Genomic DNA, 21,178 nt, shown 5'->3' with positions numbered 1-21,178 from the left:
GTCATCCCCACCTCAACCTGGCCTGGGCCAATACCAAGTTCTAAGAGGAAGGGCTACAGTGACCTCTCAGGCAATCAGTTTAACTTAATGCAAAGCTTGAGGGAAGCTGAAGGCTCAGATATTCCCCACTTGTCCCCATGATAGCACAAGACCATGTGCTGGGCTGTTCCTCGGAACAGGAGGTACCAAAGAAGAAATCTTAGCTTCCAAGCGACCTCCACAGCCAGTTCTGAAGTCCTGAGGACGAAGAGAAGTCCCCAGACGCCCTCTCAGCAGGTGCTCTTTGTGGGTGGTAGATAATTGCAAAAGGATACCCTGGTACCCTTTACCCAGATTTGGGAACATGCAGTTCCCTCCCCGGCATTCCTTGTGCATCCCAGAACAGTGCAGAGAGGCCTGGCTGGGACAGAAACTCCAAGGTCTCCATGAGGACTCTGGCCCTCCACTTTCCCTCCCAGCTGCCACACTGAGTCTTTCCCCAGGAGCCCGGAGCCGCCCTTGCTTGCACGACGGGATAGGAGGAAAGAAGAGGGGTGAGAGCAGGAAAGAAGGGATTGAGGAGAAGTTTCAAGGGGTGTGCCGGAGACGGGGGAGGATTCTCTTAAGTAAGCTGATTGGCTTTAGTGTGACTTCATGGCTTGCCCAGAAGAGGCTCCCGGGGCAGAAGGCTTCTGGGAGCATAGCAGCAAGAGTGCAAGGTCGGAGCCGCCGGCTGCCTGCTCTAGGCGGGCGCGGAACAGGCTCCGGGCTGGCCAGGACGCCTGGGGCTGGGGCGGCGAAGGGAGGCTACACATGAGCTGGGAAGGCTCCGGGCAGGAAAGCTGATCTCTTCCTTCTCCTCCTCCCTCCCGGAGTCCTCCTGGACCCCTGGACCCCAGACTCCGCTTAGCGCGCGTCCCGCCTGCAGGTGGCGCTGCAGAGGCGCCCTGGGCCCATGCCTTGGGGTCGAGGTTGAAGCTCAGGCCTCGGGGATCTGGGATCTCTCTTTGGAAGGCGCAAGCCGAGAAAGGTTGGCCAGGGAGATGCGGGAGGGACCAAGAGAACTCCCACCACCAGTGGGCCCAGCGCTCCCCCGACGTGGTGGTGGATTCGAAGAGAGGACCTGCTGCGCTAATGCACAGGGGTGGGGCTGGCTCAGGCACGCTTCCAATAGTCCCTCAAGACACCTCTTGGACCCCGCCAAGCTCTGGGCGGCTCACCTTCAGCAAAAGGATTGCAGTCTTGAGCCAGGGGCTCTTGACCCAGGGGCAGTAGAATGGAAACTCTGTACAGCCACTGTCTAGCCTGGCCCCCCTGGGACCTAGAATGCATCTCCTGCACAGGGATAGACTGTGGCCAGAGCTGTGGCAGCGTCTGGAAACAGGGCTTGTCCCGAGTGAGGGATAGGGACTCAGCATTGGGCGATAGTTAGGGATCCCGGAGCTTGTCAATTCGGTCCTCAGCACCCATAAAAAAAATCTAAGAGGCTCATCTGGGGCTCAAAACCTGCAACCTTGGTTAGCCTGGGTAGATAGAACCTTGTGTCCTACCTCCTTGCAGGCCCTGAGCTCTAGAAGTCATGATGTTACTGGCCTTCTTGTGTTGGTTCATGATTATATGGTAGCTGTTTAGTTAACATATTGAGAGTATTAGGGCACAAAAATAACCTGTGGCCAGACACTTTCAAGCTGAAAAAAAAAAGTTGTTGGAGATCCAGTCTCACCCTTTTCAGAGGCTTCAGTGGCTATTCCTATGAAACAGCTTTACATACTAGAGAGTGTGTCTTCCTTTTCTGTGCCAAGATATAAAAGCTATGTCCTGTACTAGTGTTCTGGGTGCCTCTTCTCTCCTGTCAGTCAGTCTAGCTTCCCTGCTTTCAGGATATCCAGAGCCATCTGAGAAAGTTCTCTAAGGATTTTCCATAAAGAAGAGGAAAGGAGTGGGGGATAACCCAAAAGATCTTAAATGTTCCCAGGTTTCAGTGTGTGCCAGGAGAAATACTGTCTGCCTCCTGCCCAGACCTCAGAGCCTGGGCCTCCTTCCTACAGGGTGGTGCCCAGCTATTCCTGGAAACCCCCTCCTTTCTATTAACACCCTCACCAAGGTGTCTCCTCCCAGAGCAGGACCTAGGAAAAGGATCATATTGTCAAAACTTGATGTCCCCTGTCCTGTCTCTGTCCCCAACCTGACTTGCCAAAGTCCTCAGCCTGCCCCTTCTCTTGATGTCCTTAGGCTGGCTTCTCCTCCCCCAGCAAGGCCAGAGCTGTGCCTTCTCTCTCCAGTCTGGCCCTGCGCCCCACTAGATGACTGGAAGAGGATCTGATATACTAATTTGTGTTAATGTGACAACAGGCGTTAATGGGGTCCCATGCAACCACGGGCCAATTTCTAGCCTGGCCTCACAGCCTCAGCCCCAAGTCAGGCTGCAGGAATGGGAATTTCAGGCTGATTAATCTGCATAGCCTGCTGCAAGGGCGGGGGAGTAGGAGGAACCAAAGGCCTGGAAGATCCCAGGGTGCTGGTGCCTTGGTTTCAGTTTCATCCTTGGCTGACGCTTTCCTCCAACTAGTGGAATTGCTTTGGTTTCCCTCCAGCCCCTCTCCCCTCCCCAGCTGCCTGCCCCCCTTTTGGACCACTAGCTTTCCTCAGCCAGCCCTTCATTTTGTGAGGGAAGAGATGGGAAGATAATTTGGCAGCAACGAGGAAAAAATGTACACGTAGACAACCTCAGACGCACAGGCTCATATACCATACTGCCTTGCAGACACACACACACACACACACACACACACACACACACACACACACAAACACACAGCCACGGTTACGCCCTCATATCTGAGAGACCCACATGGACACACATACAGGCAGGCAAGGCCCTACGGAGATCCATCCCACACACAGACCCACACATAAGCTCACATACTCTCACACGCAAACCAGCAGCAGCCGCCAAGTTGGATGGCTTCCTTAGAAGAAGGCTGGAAAGTTTGTTTGCTGCCAGCGAAGGGGCCTAGACGTTCTGTAAAATAACTCATACTGCACCTTTATAGACATTAAATGTTGTATTTTTCTGGATTAAACAACAACAACCCTTGACCCGTGCCATAGGGGCAGGGCAGGGAAACTGAGGAGTGGCTGCACTCCCACTGGGCCTCTGTTTCGAGCTTGTCTTTTCTTCCCTGTGGGATGGAGCATTCCTGAAAGAGTGGAATCATCTATCTCCTGATACTAACCTCAGCCCAGAGCCACCCCTTGGCAGGATGTCAAGTGGATGAAATTGGGGACTAATGAGTCCCCCTTACAGCTTCTCCCCACTACCCCCACTTCACCCCCAGTCCTGGAGATCTGAAGTCAGGCCTGGCGTCCCCAGTGTGATATCTCAGTCTGAGTCCTTCCCGATCTCTCTTTCCATTCAAACACCCCTTCCCAACTTTCCTGGGTCTGTCCTTCTTGCCACCCCCCCCCACAACTCCAGGGGGTGCTATTCATCTTGTACAATACATAGCGCCCCATGCAATGTCACTGGAGCCCCCTCCACTCACCTGAGCCTCCTCTCTATATGAGGAGGGAACACCCAGCTTGATGGCTGCTTGCGTCTCTGTCCCCTAGCCCAACCTCTGGGCCACGGACCGGTACTGGTCCATGGCCTGTTAGGAACTGGACACACAGCAGGAAGTGAGCAGCAGGAGAGTGAAAGAAGCTTCATCTGTATTTGTAGCTGCTCCCAAGCGCTAGCATCACCGCCTCAGCTCCACCTCAGATCATCAGGCATTAGATTCTCATAGAAGCACCAGTCCCTGGTGCCAAAAAAGTTGGGGACCGCTTCCTTATCCCACCCAAGGACTCACAGAAGGTGTCCATGTGTTGGCATTTATTTACACCCCCCCAATCCCAATCCCTGCCCCCTAACAGCAGTCTCTTAGGTCAAAGCTTCTTTAGGCCTACTTGTTTGTCCTTCGGGCCATGAGGGGAGGCACCTTTGGAGTGTCATTTGGCCTTTCCACAAGTCAGTGAGGCACAGTAAGGCCACTGCACAGTAATGCTGACCACCACGCAAGATGGGTATTGGGTCAGCAGACGATGGGGGTTGAAGGGTTAACTCTGTCTCCATTGGACAGTGGCCCCCAAACTCTGGATGCTGCACTGCTTGTCATAGGTGCCCTAGAGCAGGAGCCTGCCCTATACCCTCATCTCAGAGACTTTTCCAGCCTGAGCCCTGGCTTCCAGACAGAGGCTAGGGACCAGTGGGATTAGAGACTCCAGGGGGCTTGCCCTCAATTGTTGAACTCAGCCTGAAACCACTTCTGCCTTATTTTTTGCAAATGAATCACAGGATTTGGTCTCTACCCCTACCCCACCCCCCAAATCTTCCACCATTCAAGAGAGCACTGAACCTGTCCTCCCTTCAAAAACTAGCCCTGCACATGGCACCTCCTACATCCTACCTCGTCAGGGCTGTCATCTACCTCCAGACAGGACCATGAGCTGCTGTCCAGCCTTCCAAGAAGTGAAAGCCAGTGGTCCTCTGAAGTTTTGTAGATGCTCTCATGGTTCCAGGGCTTGTCCCAGCAAAGGCCTGGAGGGGAAAGGTGTAACTCTCCATTTAAATGAGAGCAGGGTGTGATGGGGGGGCAAGTGATTTCCCAAGAGCTCAACTAAGGGAGGAAGGAAGGAAGGTGGCCCAGCAGACGAAAGTCATGGTCTGGGAAGTTGCTCCTAAGTTCATCTGAATACCTGTGCTTTGCTTAGGCACACCCCTACCCCCACCCCCATTACCCCTCGATGTGGGCCAGGACAACAGACTGTCACCTGGGGAGGGAGTTATCCTAAGGAATTCTTCTAATTTGTAGCTACTCAACAATCTTTTTCCAACAAACACTGCTTATGATGCCCAGCCACAAACCTGGGACTTAGAGCTTTCTGTCTGTCATTGGATCTAGCTAGGGTCTCATCATGTAAACCTAATAGAGGTAAACCTGGAGTTATTGAACATATTAACAGAGGCATGATTTCTGGCTAGATAGAAATTTATAGGGGGCTTTACAGGTGGGAGGGTTCCTTTTAAACTATAATTTCTCTCTTGGCTTTTGAATATGCTTCTCATTCTGAAAGTCTGTTTTATGGTGTTTATGGTGGAAAGTAAGGGCCATGGCCACAGAAACTGTGGCACTGTGGTATTTTGTTCTGGTCACAGGTTTGAATAGAATTTTTTTAGGCTAAGGGGTTAAGGGAGGAGGGAAGCAATCAGCCATTTTGTCTCCAAAGAACTTGGGGTGATCTAAAGAACATAGGCTGTCAAGTACTGCTTAAAAGAGGGCTGAAAAAGTTGCCAAGGTGATAAGGCAGGTTAAGTGCAGAAGTGAGGAGGTGGCCCTACCCAGGCCATGGGCAGTCAGGAGGCCCCTTTTCTCCTGGAGGACCCAGGTTCTGAGGCCTGAGAGGACCAAGTAGGGGTTGGAGAGTTGGGGGAAAACAGGACTGGAAGGAGATAAACTGAGAATACACACTGGATGGCATGGCCCGGGCATCCACAGGGAACTCGAGAAGGGGAATTCCTGCCAAGTCAGAGAATGAGCCATTGGCAGAGACAACATGGCTGCTGTCAGGAGTGGTGATCTCAGCCGGCTGGCCCCACCTGGCTGGGGCTCACCCCATGGGTAAGTGGAAGGGCAGGGAGCCAGGTGGGAAGGCCTGGTAGGCTGGAGAGCACCAAAATCATGGGGAAGGGCAGCCTAACTGACCTGGAGCCATGGAGTCAGGAAGGTCATTCTCATGGCCCATGGCTCTCCAAGGCAAGGTTGGCACAAGATTTTCATCAAGGGGGTGGGGCTTACTTTGGCTGTAATTCCCAGATCATGGGGCTGTAGTTAGTTCCAAGTGGCTGGGGATAGTGAGAATTTACAGGATTTACACAAGCTGTGGGCTCCAGGTCACTGGTAGGCATTAGGGCTAGTCACTGTGAGCTGGTCAGTACGGTGCTGTCCTCTTTCCCTGCCCTTTCAAAGAGGAAGACTTCTGCTCTGGCTTTTCCATGCCTTAAAGCTTCATCCTTGGTTTAAACCACAAACAATCACAGGAGGGATCCACCATTAGTCCTCTCCAGCTTCTGGCCTGGCCCTGTCAGACTTCCCCCTATCCCAAGCTAGGTAGAGAAAAGTGAAATGAGGACAAAGATGATGCTGAGGGTAGGTAAGCTTACATTTATTAAGGAGTTACTAGGCACCAGGCACTGCCATAGACGTAGGTTACCTTATTCAGTCCTCACCACAGCCTTATTTGGTAGGTTCTCAATGTCGCCAATTTAAAAATGAGGAAAGTGAGGCTTAGAGAGTTTAAAGTGACTTGCCCAAAGACAAACAGCTGCAATAGGAATCCATATCTGTCTGTTGTTAGAGACGACTGAATTCTTAGCAAAATGGGAAAGGGTGTGTGTGTGTGTGTGTGTGTGTGTCCACTAGTGAGTTTCAAGGTCAAGGCCAGCAGAGAACTCTGTCCATCCCCTGGAGAAAGCATGCCCACTTAGGAAAAAAAATGGAAATTTGCTCTTGGTGTTTATTTCAGGGACTTGGCTATAGGTAGCCAAGAAGTCAAGGGCCAGTGCTGCAGTGCAGCCCCTAGGTCCTTCTCTGGAAACCTGGAATCTGAAGCTGCCTTCACCACCATCACTCACCACCACTCCTGTCCCCCAGTCCTGTGCCACGAACTATCCTTTCCTAATTCTGGGGAAGCAATCTGATACTGATGGCCTGAGCAGGTCCTTGAGCTTCGGATCCTTTAGCCACCCCCGCCTCTCAGAGGTACTTCCTTCCTTGGGTCCTCTTCAGTTTTGCTTTCTGCCAAGGAGATGCTTAGGCTGAGGCCTGGTTAGTACTTTCCTCCAGATCATGTAGATCTATAAGGAGTGACAATTCCCAGTGCGTCCCTCCTAGTCTCCTAGCTATGGGACCAGATGGGAGGACTGGTGTGGAGGCTGAGGCAGATCAGAGGAAAGAGCAAGGGGGAGAGAGAAGGGAAGACTGGGGTTCAAGTGGGTGCCTCAAGCAGAGCAACCTGGCTTTGAACAGAATGGGACATGACCTTTCTCCCAGCACCTCAATTTCCAATGCCTTTGCACCTGCTGTGCAAGCCCTTCTTTCCCCAGCCCTTAACCTATTCATATCCTTCTGGCCTCCCCAACCAGGAGCCCTAGGTCAGCCCAAGTTCAGGATGCATTTGGCCCAGGGATTCTGCAGTGTTTGGCATCTGTTCCCAGACTATATCCTCTGTTCACCTTATGGCCTGACCCACCCGCTCAGCCCGCCCTCGGTTCAGGTCAGCACACAGCAGACGCTCAATAATCTGGAGTGCAGGGCTCCAGCCACAGGCTTTGAATGAGTGGAGTGTGAAGGCCAATAGGGCTGGATGAACCATCCAGAATCTCCGGGGAATGGAATTCTTTCGGAGGCACTGTGTGGGGGGCTTCCCGCCAAGAAGGGCCCCACAGGGAGCTGAGAAGCTCCGGGACTCGCCGCGCGGGAGCTGAGTTGTGGAGGGCGCGGGCCAGGGCGGGGCGCGCGCCGTGGGCTCTGAGGCAGCCCAGCCCTCGCTGTCGCCGGGGGCGAACGAGCCGTGAGGGGAAGGAGAGGCCGCGCGGGCCCCTGGCACAGCTCCCCTGCCGTGCTGGCGACTGCGGCGGACGGGGAGTGGAGGGGCGCTGTTTCCACCAAGACGCCTCCTCCCTCCTTCGCTCCCTCCCCCACTCCGCGCGCCCGCGGTCCCTCCCGTCGGTCCCTCCCTCCGGCTCTTCCCTCCCTCCCGCCCAGCCTCCTTCACTCCCGCCCTAGCCGCCGCCTGCGGGGACGTGTGTGGCACTGTACAATTTCCCCTTTTGCTCGGTCGTCTCAGCGCAGGTCTCCGTTGGCTTGCGCCCCCTCCTCGGGCGCCCCCGCCGCCCAGGCCGCCGGCCTGGACCCCACCCAGCGTCCACCCTGCCCCCCGGAGTCATTTTCTCTGAGGCGCCGCCGTTCACCTGGTATTTGCATCTCTCCTTCCAACTTGCCATTGGCGGCGCGACGTGTGGGAGAGCCTTGTGCCTCGCCCGCCCCGACCGGCCGGCCCCCGCGCTGAGGTGAGTCACGGGCGCGGGGACGCGGGGGCAGGCGGGCAGGGAGCAGAGGAGGGAGGGAAAGGGGGAGGGGGACGCTGGCCCTAGCGGCCGCGGCGACCGACTGGGCGCCGCGCTCAACTTCCACTTCTCCTTTCGTTGGCGCCGAGGTCCCGGCGCCACTTGCCCGGCCCGGCTTCCAAGAGGAGAAGGCGGGCTGGCGGGGCTGGGGCCGTCTCGGCCCCCGGAACGGGGAGGGGAGCACGGCGAACGACCCCGGCCCGGCGACTGAGCCCACTTCACCTCAGGTACTTCGATGGCGCGGATTTTTCGAGCCCTCAGGGACCTCAAAAAGTTTGCCTGAGGGCGGGATATGGGGCGCCGGGGCCCCGGAGTGTAGGTGTTGAGGACCCAGGGAATGAGGGGAGAGCCACGGCGTGTCGAGACCCTCCCTTTGCTTCGCCCCACCGCGTGTGCGTTAGGGAATCCGGGCTCCTGATCCCGGTTAGAAGCGGGAATGATTTTCTGAGTCCGGGCCAGTTTTCCCGCGCCCTAGGCAGGCGGGTTCCTTGACAAGGCCTAGCTCGACAGCGGGTCTCCCAAAACGCTGGGTTCGCGAGGGCAGGAGGTTGGGCCAGACTGTGGTGAGGCTGTTAGATCCGGCGGCCCGTAGGGCTTCTGGGGCCAGGCGACTTAAGGTAAAATACACGCGCGCGTGAACACACACACACTTGAATAATTGTATCGCCAAAATAGAGAGCCCTTGGCTGGGGGCCGGACTTTGCGTGTGAGATAGCCGCCAGCCTTCCCTCCCGCGTTCCCGCTCTCCCGGGTTCTTCCGCCTCTCTCTTCCCTCCTTGGCTGCCAGCAGCGAGAGTCCGCAGCCACGCAGCGCGCGATCCCTTCCGACAGCGCCGTACTTCGGAAGACTGCTGAGGTAGTAGTGATTTTATGAATTCCTGGTCCCTCCGCCGCACCCTAATTCTGCCGCCCTTTCCTCACGACTGTGTGAGGGGACATGGCCTTTCTGACTTCCTGAACCCTTGGAGCCTGACTTAGCCATGTTCTCCCTAGCTGCTCCCACCACCACCACACCCCAGACGTGGGATTTGATGGTCGTTTGATTACTGCCCCTCATCCCTCTGCCTGAGATTTAAGGCCTGTCTGGTCTTGCAGCTTCTTCTGGTTAATGTTTGACAGTTCATTGTAGCTAATCATTTTAATTAGCTCTTAAAGTGGGGAGGAACAGTTAACCTTGGACTTCTCGATTTTTGCCTGGTGGGGCCTCAAATGGGAGGAGTGCTGTGGAGGTGGGGAGGTAGGAGCGGAAGTGAGGTCACCACCCCAGGGCCTAAGCTACCACTGCTGGGCCCCAACAGCTGGTGGGAACGCCCATCAGGGACTCACCCCCTGTGAGCTGACCCCTGGCCTGAGTATCAGGTGGGGGGGGGGTGTGAGTGAACAGATCTAGCTCTCCTTTTTGGCACTCAAAATGCCCAGGGAACAAGTATGCCTGGCAAGTATGCCTGCAAATCCCTCCCCACAGTTAGTTACACAGAGTTTGACCAGTTGTAAAGTGCTTTCTACCATTAATTCAGTGGACCCAGAGCAGAAAAGCCTAGCAAGGAGCTATTTTGAGTTGAGTGAAGGACCGAGCTATCCTGGAGGACTTACTATCCCCGAAAGTGTGGGGAAGAGGCCGCCGTGCATGTAGTTGTCTCTAAACCTAGGTTCAAAGGCTGGGATGTCTTGTAGGGGTAGGGGGAAAGGGGAGCAGGCTCCACGTTGCCATTCTCACCCAGCCTCCATCATGAGGCGAAGGAGTGGCTTGTTTGCAGCCTTGTCTGGCATCCCTCCCACTGCTGCACTGTTTGTTGGGTGGTTGCTCAGGAACTGGTGCCCACCCCTGGACAAGCCGGGGGTTTGAAACCCACCCTCCACTTGCCTAGAGCTAAGGTAGCAAGGTTGCTTCTGTTGCCTCTCTCTTATATTGGTAGTTAAAAATTAGGGCACGATGGTCTGTTGTTCATGAACCTGATTGATAGGATGTGCAAAATGTCCCAAACCTGCAAAAATCAGGACTTTTGTCTCCTAGAGGCCCAGCCAGATGAAGGCTGAGGGGTACTGCTTTACTAGAGACTGCTTTACTAGGCCCTGCTCGTAAGCTTGGCCTTGGTCCTCGTCAATCCCAGCCTCCAACTTTCTCATTTTACCTCCAATCCTTAGAGCCAGACTGTCTGCGTCTAAATCCAACTTTCATATTTACTAGTCGGGTGATCTCAGTCCATTGTATACCTCAGTTTCCTCATCTGTCTAATGGGACCCACCTCATAATATTGCGCAGAAGGTTGAATACATTAATACACATAAACTGCTTATCAGAACAGTTTGCGGCACACAGTAAGCGTGGGCTAGCATGATGATATTGCCTAATGCAGTGCCTAAAGCTCAGATTCAACTCAGCAAGCATTTTCTGAGAGCTAATCTCAGGACCAGTCACCAGTAGTAGTGAGGAAAATGTGTCGGTGAAGGAGACACCACCTGCTTTCAGGGATTGTGTATGTGGTTGGTGTGGGCTGGAGATATGGTGGGGGATGTGGGAGGGGCTGGGGAGAGTGGCTAGGTCGTCTATATAAATAACCATAAGTCAAAGCTAAGCTCCAATCCTTGAGCCAGTGCAGGGAGCTAGGTACCCCAGACTTGGAGGCTTCTCCTTGCCTGAGGTCCCTGGCTGAGTTCTGGGCTAGATGCCACTCCCCCAATCCCCCACCCCTTGCCATCAGAGGCCTGTCCTGGGATTTGGGTGAACTACAGGGAAAAGAAGATCTGGTTCGTGCACGGGCTGCAGGTGGCAAGCATTCAGTGGTATCATTTATTGGTTCCAGGACAGGCTGGCATTATTTAGGGCCATCCCTAAACACCCCTGTAGCCCCAGGAGTGGCAGGACCCATGCCTGTCATGCTCCCCATCCTCGCGCCTCCTGGAAGTCCCTGCAGAGCTGGGAAGGGCCTTGGGCAGCCTCCTATCCTCAGGCTTGGGCCTGACCCCAACCTGAGCTTGGTTATCTCTGGGATTTCTAAGCTGCAAAGAGGTTTCTGGATTCACTGCCGGTTTATTCTCTTTGTGGTTTACAAACTGAAAACTAGTTCTGCAGGGGAGAAAATAAACTCGTCCGAAGTACCCAGAATCCCATGGGTGCATTCCTAGGGGTCAGAGGCTTTTCTCATCAACACAAACCTGCCTGCAAATCTCGGGCTGCTGAGCCTTGCGTGGCCTGTAATGGTGGTCCTGCCACTAATGCCCTGTAGCCCCGGCCCTAGCGTTGGTTGCCTAGGAACTGCTGGTTGGAAAGCTTATGAAGGTTCTGAGTTCATAAAGGCTGCTGAGTTTTGATTCAACAGACATTTATTAACACCTACTGTGTGCCCAACCTGTGCTTGGTGCCATAGGGGAGGTGAGTGAAGGAGGCGGCGGGGGAGAGATGACTAAGACACAAAATAATCAGAGGCAGGACAAGCAGCCAGGTCAGTGGCTGGTTAGGTGCTAATTGTGCTCCTTGGAGTAGGGGCCAGAGGTGGTCAGGGCTCTGAGGTCAGCAGTAGCTGGAGGAGGGAGGCAAATCTTTATGAGGGAGGCAGCTCGAGCTAGTCCTTGAAGGGGGATAGGGCAGTGCGGGGGAGATTTGGCTAGGCAGAAAGGGGAGAAAAGATGCCTGCCTTTCTCTTCCATGGCTAAAGACTGACCTTAGAAGCCTGGATAATTGGCGAATGCACATCACATAAAAGACCAGGTTAGCGAGTGTGAGTGTAAACCCCAGTCTCCACTCTAGTTGATATAAAGCGGCTAGCCCAGACTAGGAGCCCAGCCCGTATTGTTAAGATACAAAGGGTGGCCAGGCTTCTCTGCCTCCCAAGCTGAGGGGATTTCATTTTGACCCACCCTCACCCCCACCACACACACACACACACACACACACACACACACACGCACGCACGCACACACGCATGCACGCACGCACACAGAGGCCCTGGTGAGAATAGAGGGGAAAAGAAAGATGGGGGGCACCAAAGGGGCAGAAAAACTGACACGACACAGGTGTTCATAGCAGGCATAGGCTGGTTGGGTACCCCCTTCCCCAGGCTTCTGAGAGTTCCCTGTAAGCCCAGAGGTTCAGGTGGAGGACAGAGATTTTCATTTTCTCATCCGAGAACCAAAGGATCTAGGGCAAAAACTGGCCATATATTTGTTCTGCTGCTTTTGTATCTTTCATGAGTAGGCATAGAGGTTGACTGGCCCTTGTTGAGTTTTATTGGATATAAGCACCTGGATACACACAAAACCCCCATGCATCACTTTTCTTCTTTCACTGCCCTCTTGTCTCGCCCCTGCCCCGGCACATTGCAACACCACAGGAATACGCCAGAGTGCCCTGACTTCTTGGTTGGGAAATTGTGTCCCGAGGTAAGTTTTTTTGCAAAGAGACCCCAGCCTACTCCTAGGGTAAGGAGGAGGTTCAGGCAGCAAGGAAGGATGTTTCATACAGAAGAGTCTGCAAGGGAAAGTGCCAGGACATTTCTGAGACCAACAAGCAAGAGGCTAAGCAGCTTGCCCAGGATGAACAAGCTGCGTCTTAAGTTTCTACCTTCGTGATGGATCATTTTCTCATTCCAGTGCTGGCACTTCCTGCTTCTCAGCCCCTGTCCTTCCTGAAGCTACCTTTCCTCTTCTAGTCTAACTCAATATTGTTCCCAAGAAGTATATTGTCTAGAAGCAGGAAAGATCATAGGCTTTCTGCATTCATGTTCCAGACCTACTACTTACTGGCTGTGTGACTGTGGGCTTGTCACTTAACCACCTTGGGTCTCAGTGCCCACCTCACAGCATGAGAATGAGGGTTAAAGGAGATAATGCATGTAAAGAACTTAGCATAGTACCTGGCACATAGTAACCACCCAATGAGTGCTAGCTGTTATTATTTCTGTGGCTATATTATTATTGTTGTTGTTGCTATCATTTCCCGTCAAACACCTTTGACTTTGCTAGGCTCCAGGGATCAAATCAACTGCTTCTCTGGCAGTTCTGGTAGGGCACACCATACCTATTCCTAAAATCAAAAAAAAAGATTTTCTAGAACTTTCTACTAACTTTTTGTTAACACTTCCATCACACAGGAAAAGGAGGGGATGTGGAAGAAGAAGATGTATGTGTGTGTGTGTGTGTGTGTGTGTGTGTGTGTGTGTGTGTGTGTGTGTGTGTAATATATAGTCTTTCTGAAGTGGCAGGCAGTGCCATAGTGAAGAGTGAAATTCAAGTCTTTTATATTTTTATTAAAATTGCCATCTTTATCTCTTCATTACTTTCATCTTGAGTATTATTTGCTTCAGGAATCACAAGTTAGTTCCTTTGAGAGCAGGTCTCACTTTCCACCCCAGGCGAGTATTTAGCAATCATGTTTGTTGTTCTTACGCTACTGAATGTAGACTTCTGGGAGCCAACTGGCCAACATTGCTCACTTTCTCCCTCCTTCGTTAGAAAAGATGATGGGTCCATTCTAGGCCAGTGCCTAGAGGTCTGGGGTTGGGGCTGGGGCAATGCCTTTGCCCAGAAGAGTTCTTAGGAGGGCTGGGAACAGTCTCATTCCAAAGGACTCCCAGAAGGTAACTTAGAGGTTTCATCTGCTATCAAATAGATTGTGTTTGCTTGAGGAGCCTGTGGCCATCCACAAGGCCTAGGATAAACTGGATCACCCTTGGACCACACCTGAGCTACTTTACTCAGTCCTTTGGTCCCCATCTCTCAGGTTAGAACTGCTAGGCCTCAGGGAATGGGAGAGTGGGCAATTAGTCTCAATCTCCCCAAATTCCTAATGACCTGATAACAAGGAGATACTTAGACATACATTTAAGAGATAATGTGTCTTTTTTCCCATAATGCCCTCAGAGGCTAAGAGAGGCTAGTTCGGCTCTGCTGATTCTCTAAGAATCCATGCACAGAAATCACCTTTCTCATTAGCTGATCACTGTCTTGATGCCATGCTAATCTTACACACACGCGTGCGCGCGCACACAAACACACACACACACACACACACACACACACACACACACACACCAGGCCCAACCCCTGCTCTGAAGAATTTAAACCCAATTTTAGAGTAGTAGCAATGCATATGCACTTAGCCCCACAGTGGGCAGGAGCTGAGGTGCCAACCAGCCTATGGCATTTAAGATTTGTTTATTGAGTGATGATGGGGCCCATGGCTTATCTAGAACAAGATCATTCTTCTCCTCAGCTTCACTGGGGAAGGCTTCCTGTGGTGAGAGGGCAGATGGCTTTTCAAAAGAGGAAGGAGAAAGTATTGGCTGTGCTATAGGGGACATTCCAGGCTAGGTGGGACAATAACATTGACATGAGAGTGAGCAAAAGATAACACAACACAAACTCACTAGAATCAGTACACTCAGTAAGTCTCAAGGTTCAGAATTTGTCTCTGCTGGTGGCACTGAGTATATTTTCTAGGAGGGCATTGGTGTTCTTGCTTCTTTTGTCTTTACTGCTGTTATAGAATAAAATTCTATATAGTTAAATTACATTGCAATGTGACTTAATAAACACTTAGAGTGTTTGCTGCTGCTGTTATTTTATCCAATGTGGGAACCTTTTCCTTTCTCTTTGTTTAAGGGCTTTATTGAGGTAATATTGACATACAAGAAACTTCACATATCTAAAATGTGCAATTTGATAATATTTGACATATGCATATACTTGTGAAACCATCATCCCTGAAAGTTTCCTTGTGTACCTTTGCAATCCTTTGTTCTCATCCTGAGCAATAACTTATCTGTTTTCTGTCACTATTGATTAATATGCATTTTTAATTGAAATATATTTGACACATAATAATGATTGTGTAAATTTAAGGTGTACAACATGTTAATTTGATGCGTTTATATACTATAATATAGCTGCCATTATGACATTTAGCATTCTTATCACTTTACATAAATATCTTTTTTTAGTGATTGAAATAATTAAGATCTAGTCTCTTAGCAAGTTTGATGATTATAATACAATATTATTGTCCTATACTCACTATACTGTGCACTAGAGCTCTAGAGCTTATTTGCTAGTCATTGTAATAGTTTGCATTTTTTAGAATTTTATATAAATAGAATCATATATCATGTACTCTCTTTTTGTATGGCTTCTTTCATTCAGCATATTTATTTTCAGATCCATCTATGTTGTTATATACATCAGTATTTCATTCTTTTTTATTGTTAAGTACCATTCCATTGTATGGATATATCATATGTTGTTTGTTCATCAGTTGATGGACATATAGTGGATCTCCCACCTCACCCCACCCCAGCCCCTGCCAATTTTTGGCTATTACAAACAAAGTTGCTGTGAACATCTGTGTATAAATCTGTCTATGGCTATATATGTCCTTTTTTCTTGGTTATTTACCTAGGAGTGTATTGGGTGGATCATATAGTAGTTGTAGGTTCAGCTTTTTAAGAGACTGTCAAACAGTTTTTGTAAGGTGGCTGTACCATTTTACATTCCCATCAGCAGTGTATGAGAGTTCCAGTTGCCCCACATCCTCATCAAAATTTGGTGCAGGCAGACTTTTTAATTTCAGCCATTTTAACAGGTGGGCAGTGGTATTTCATTGTGGTTTTAATTTGTGTTTCCCTAATGACTGATGATGTTGAACATCTTTTCATGTACATACTTGTCATCCATATATCTTCTTTGGTAAGGTAGCTGTTCAGAGCTTTTGCCCATTTTGAAATAGTCTTGTATTTTTTTTTTTTTTTAGTTGAGTTTTGAGAGTTCTTTATATATTCTGGATGCATGCTATGCAAAGATTTTTCTCTGAGCTCGTGGCTGGTCTTTTCATTCTTTTCTCAGTGTCTTTGAAAAGAGGAAGTTTTTTTTAATTTCAATAAAGTCTAACTAATCAATTTTTATTTCTGGTGCTTTTGGTGTTATATCTAAAAACCCTTCCACCTAGCCTTAGGTCAAAAATATTTTGTCTAATGTTTTCTTTTAGAAGTTTTATAGTTTTAGGCTTTATATTTTGGTCTTTGATCAATTTCAAGTTAATTTGTCTGTATGGTAAGGAGTATGGATCCAAATTTATTATTTTTCTTTTTACATATGGGTATCCAATTATTCCATCACCATTTGTTGAAAAAACCTATTAGTCTACTGCAGTTGTCCTTTTTTATGTGGGCTTGTCTCTGGATTCTATATTCTGTTTCATCGATTGATCTACTTGTTTATTTTTATGCCATTGCCAATTGTTTTAATTACTATAGCTTTATAATCTTTCTTGAAATCAGGTAGTGTTAGCCCTTCAACTTCGTTCTTTTTCAAAGTTATTTTTGCCTATTTTAAGTCATTTGCAATTCTGTATGAATTTTAGAATCAGATTGTCAATATTATCTCGTTTTTATACTTGAATTTATCCTATTTACATTAATTGCTATAACAGATATGCTTGGCTGTGCTTTTGTGATCTTATTTTATAATCATAGATGACCCTGATGTTACTGTCATTTTAGAAGATGTTTAATCTTTCCATTGGTATTCTTAGCTAAAAAGTTCCTTAACTTTGCTATGCATTTGCAAAACAGGACTATTTATTTGCCCTTCATTTATAACTCATTTTTTGTAACGCACCGAACCGATATTTATGGCCTTTTATAAATATCTGAATATTATACCTGTAAAAAATTGATTGGCTCCGTTCTAAATTATAGTTATATATGTTGCTCCTAACATTCTTTTATTTTTTTTATTTTTATTATTTGTTATTTTTTATATTCTAGCCCCATTTCCCTACTCCCCTCCCCTTTGGCAACTATCACCTTGTTTTCTATATCTATGAGCCTGTTTATGTTTTGTTTTGTTTATTAATTTCTTTTATTTTTCTGTAGATGTCACCTATAAGTGAGATCATACAGTATTTGTCTTTTTCTGTCTGATTTATTTCACTTCGCATAATACCCCCTAGGTCTAATCATGTTGTTGCAAATTGCAATATTTCATTCTTATTTATTGCTGAATAATATTCCATTGTGTGTGTGTATGTATATGTGTGTGTGTGTGTGTGTGTGTGTGTGTGTGTGTGTGTATACATATATATTTTAAGGCATCTCCATACTGTTTTCCATGGTGGTACCAATTTACAATCCCACCAACAGTGTATGAGAATAATCCATTTTTGCTGAATGGGTCTATGATTATCTGCTCCATACATCATTTTATAGATGCCAATCGTATCCCTTTCCAACCTTGTCTGTCTAGACAACAAAAGGCCTCTTAAAAAAAAAAAGCTTATCCTCATATAGTTATCTTCACACTCCATTCTCTTGGATTATTTTAGCTCTTAGAACTGATCCAGCATCATGAAGTCTTTCCCAAGGGTTCACTAATCAGACCAGCACACATTATTCCTGGGGTGGAAACACTGGTTTTGTACTGCCTTCATGATGCTGTGTGGAATAAATGACTCTAGCTGGTATATGTTTCCCCTAACAGGCTTGCAGTAAAAGGAAACAATTTTTGAGCCTGGAGACCTTGCCCCCCAATTCTATCCCTATCCCCACCCCTAGACTATTTCTATCAGGACCCAGTGTCTCTTTTCTAGAGACCTTACTCAGGCTTAAGATTTATATGGATTTAATTCATGAATGCCCATACCCGTGTTAGAGTCAAGGAAAGATGAGATAGGCCTTAATCCCATGGATTTTACTGCCTGTTGGGGAAGCAAGACATACACATGAAATAATTAAAGAACAGTTCAAGACTTGTGAGATTAAGAGATCTTATGGTGGAATTTAAGAGGCATGGGAGTCAGAGAAGGGGGCTCCATGGGTGTATACTCTAGTTATTAGGGTGTAACCAGCTCCATGGGTTTGGGGAACCTGGTTGGGACCCTTCTGGATGCGCACTATTTGATTAACCTAAACAGAGCAGCAAGGACATGGCAGGCCTGAGAAACTCTGTGAATGAGCCTGGAATGTTCCCTCAGGGGATTATGAGAAGACCACTGGGCTTGAAGCCCAGCCTTGAGTTGAGAAATCATGGGAAACAAGGCTGAGTAGGTAGGGTGGGGTCAGACTATGCAGGACCTTTGGAAACCAAGCAGATGAGTTTAGACTGTAAAGCTCTGCGGAGTACAGCTGATGTGGCCACAGCCATAGATCTAATAACTATGTGCCCTGGAGTAGGAGTCGGCACCAGCTCAAAGGTTGAGGAAGGAGCTATGCAGAAGCAGGGCCACGACTGGAACTTAATCTTCTTTATGCCTAGTCAAGTGGGCTTTCTGCTGTACCAGGCCTAGTTGTTAGCTTTTTCAAAGGCTTTTACATCACTTTGTACAGCTTTCTTACAGAGACCACAGGCTTGGAGAATAGATGGTAAAGGCCACCTTGGTTAATGGCTAATGATATGACAGGAGACAGAGCCACCTAGAAACACTCCTGGTTCAACTATGGAATGGTTGCTCCACTATTGCCCTGGGGCCACCCCTTATGCTAAAGCAAGGTAGCTCCAGATGGACTTTTAAAATGAAAATGTGTTAAGGAGAAAGGTGATACGTTAACCCAATGTCACCCATTAACACATGAACATTAAATGGTTTATATATCTGAGTGGTGGGAAAGTCATTCCTGAGGAAATGGGATGGTGGCTTGCAAAGCCCTGACTGCTACTAGAGCCAGTAAGCCTCAGAGTAGCTATGGATAGCATGAGATCTATAGTGGAGAAGGGGAAGGGAGACCCAAGGCTGCAAGAGCCATGTGACATGGCATACCTGTGGTTACATAGCCCATTAATGGCAAAATTGCCTGAGCAGAGTTTCTCCAAACTTTCCCACCCAAGTGCCCCAAACTATTGAATTGTATGCCATACATCTAGAAGGATGCAGTCTCATAAAATTTATTTGAAGTATGGCATTTTATCTTAAGTGTGAATGCTGCAATCTACTGCCTAAATATATTTTAACTGATTTATCAGTGAACAAAATAGAAACCCCTGGAAGATGAGCCAGGTTTGGACTGTGGCTTTGATTCCTGCTTTGGAACTTCGTCAGCAAGCCATGTCCCTTGTGGTACCTGCCTATGGACAGGTCAGAACTTGGACTTTCAAGATATTAGCCCAAATGCTAGAAGGGAAATCCATTACCTGTGGCATGTTCATTTGCATACTGTCCCCATCCCTGTCCCCTTCTTTGGTTCAAATCTAAGCCCTATATTCTGGGACGAAGTTGTTGGACTTACTCGCTGTTGAGCTCTGCCCTCAGCCTTTGGGTGGGTGAGCAGATCCCATGGTGAAATAAAGACAAGTGGGACCCATGAGGTTCCGAAGTCTGGGCATGGAGTGGTTGAAGCTATTCCCATGGATTCCTCAATCTTTCCTCCTCCTCCACACTCAGCCTGCAGCTCCTCATTCTGCCTGCCTGGCCTTTAGCTTGGAGTGGTTACAGTACTCTGCTGTTAAAAAAAAAAAAAAAGTCTGCCTATCCTCTCTCAGAACCTTCCAACCTAGTGCTGCTCCTGCTCATCTCTTAGTGACTGAGAACAAAAGAGCCGAGGAGGTACTCCAGGCTGAAGAGCCTCTTCAACAGCCCAAGTATCTCATTCCTGTCCCCATAGCCTGCAGACAGAGACATGACAGTATAGAAAGAACAAAGCCAGCTCTTCCCCAGCTTGAGCAAGGTGGATAAAGCACTATGAATATTCAGGTTTCAGCAGCTGAGTCTGCATCTATACCCTCTGCCTTTGGAGCGGTGTGGGGGAGTGATGGGGAGCTCACCAGACTGTGAGTGCCTTTAGTGACCAAACCACAGCAGGTAGGGCCCCGGGCAGCCTGGTGAGGTGGGGCAGCAGGCTGGGTGAGGCCCAGATTCCCCAGGCTGATAAGGCAGCCTGTAAACACCCAGCAAGGGGAGGGGGCAGAGTGCAGGCGACCAGAAGGCCGGAGAAGGGGGGAACCGGAGACCAGGCTTAGCTGCAGGAAGTGGGGCTTGATGTGGAAACATCCTGTCCAGCGGGGGCTAGACCAGTGGCCCTCAGTGATCACTCCCTCCACTGCAGAGGCAAGCTCAGTACAAGGTTGGGCTGCCTGGGCACCAGGCCAAGAACTTAGTTCCTGACATCTCCAAAGGAAGTGATTAGCAGGTCTCTATTATGGGTTATTCTCCCACCAAGTACTGCTGGTGGGGAGATCAGAACCAAGCTATCCTCCATGGAGAGAGGCAGCAATAAAATTGTCTGAGAGAATTTGACTCTCACTGGAAAGTCCTGGTCATCACTAGAAGTGAGGATCATAGATTGGAACACCTGATTGTGTCCAAGGCCTCCTGTAGCACTCTGAGAAGAACCATATAGCTGACATGCCGTTCTATTCCATCTTGCAGTGCTTTATAATTAGAACCTCAGAGCTGGTGGAGACTTTTGCAAGGGGTCACCAAACTCATTTACTTCACTTTTCAGATGCGGATACTGAGATCCAGAGAAGGCCATAGCCACACTCATGCAGACCTGAGTTATAGCCCCTGCTCTAGAGCATTTTCCATTGCCTACCCTGTTGCTTTAGGTCCAGCCACCAATCCTCATGTATTGGGCTGGCCCTGCCTTGCACATTTTGTGAACCTCGGCAGTTATCCTTGCTTAGGATTATGGGGAGGCTGATAGGAAGAAAGAGCCCCAGAGTCATAAATCAGAAGACCTGGAGTCTGGCCTGAGCTGTTCTGTCAACTTGCATGTGGTTTTGATTGAGCTGCTGCCCCGCCTCCCAGGCCTCTTTTTTTTTTAAATAACAGCTTTATTAGACACAGTTCAAAACCGTATAATTCACCTAATTAAAGTGCATGATTATGATTCAGTGGCTTTTAGTATACTCAGAGTTACATATGCATCACCACAATCCATCTTAGAATATTTTCACCACACCATAAAGAAACGATACCCATTAGCAGTCACTACCCCTTTCCTCCCAACCTCTGGGTCTCAGTTTTGAAGAGATATTTTCTGTAGAAGCATTTTTTGTGTGTGGAGTGGGAGGAGAAACAGCAATTTTGTTCAGGCAAATTGGCTA

The 21,178-nt window shown here is 49.0% G+C and overlaps 1 protein-coding gene and 1 long non-coding RNA gene across 12 annotated transcripts in view; one reads left to right on the top strand and one right to left on the bottom strand.

The window, feature by feature from the left end:
* LOC111733423 overlaps positions 1 to 8,082 on the bottom strand; it is a 42,193-nt gene extending 34,111 nt beyond the window's left edge. For all 4 annotated transcript variants that reach the window (XR_002777987.1, XR_002777989.1, XR_002777986.1 and 1 more), the window contains exon 1: positions 7,991 to 8,082. This is a non-coding gene — a long non-coding RNA (uncharacterized LOC111733423). The remainder of the gene's footprint in view (positions 1 to 7,990) is intronic.
* Positions 7,793 to 21,178, top strand: part of ELF4 (E74 like ETS transcription factor 4) — a 37,712-nt gene continuing 24,326 nt past the window's right edge. For 5 of the 8 annotated variants that reach the window (XM_023525496.1, XM_023525495.1, XM_023525494.1 and 2 more), the window contains exon 1: positions 8,156 to 8,373. The gene's annotated coding sequence lies outside the window, so the exon portion shown is untranslated. Of the gene's footprint in view, positions 8,090 to 8,155; positions 8,374 to 21,178 lie in introns of those variants that run through there. The other 3 variants (XM_023525497.1, XM_011384217.2, XM_011384220.2) reach the window with 3 other exon arrangements.

Source organism: Pteropus vampyrus, unplaced genomic scaffold (assembly GCF_000151845.1).
Source record: "Pteropus vampyrus isolate Shadow unplaced genomic scaffold, Pvam_2.0 Scaffold566, whole genome shotgun sequence".
Lineage (NCBI taxonomy): Eukaryota > Metazoa > Chordata > Mammalia > Chiroptera > Pteropodidae > Pteropus > Pteropus vampyrus.
This window is presented reverse-complemented; position numbering and strand designations above follow the sequence as displayed.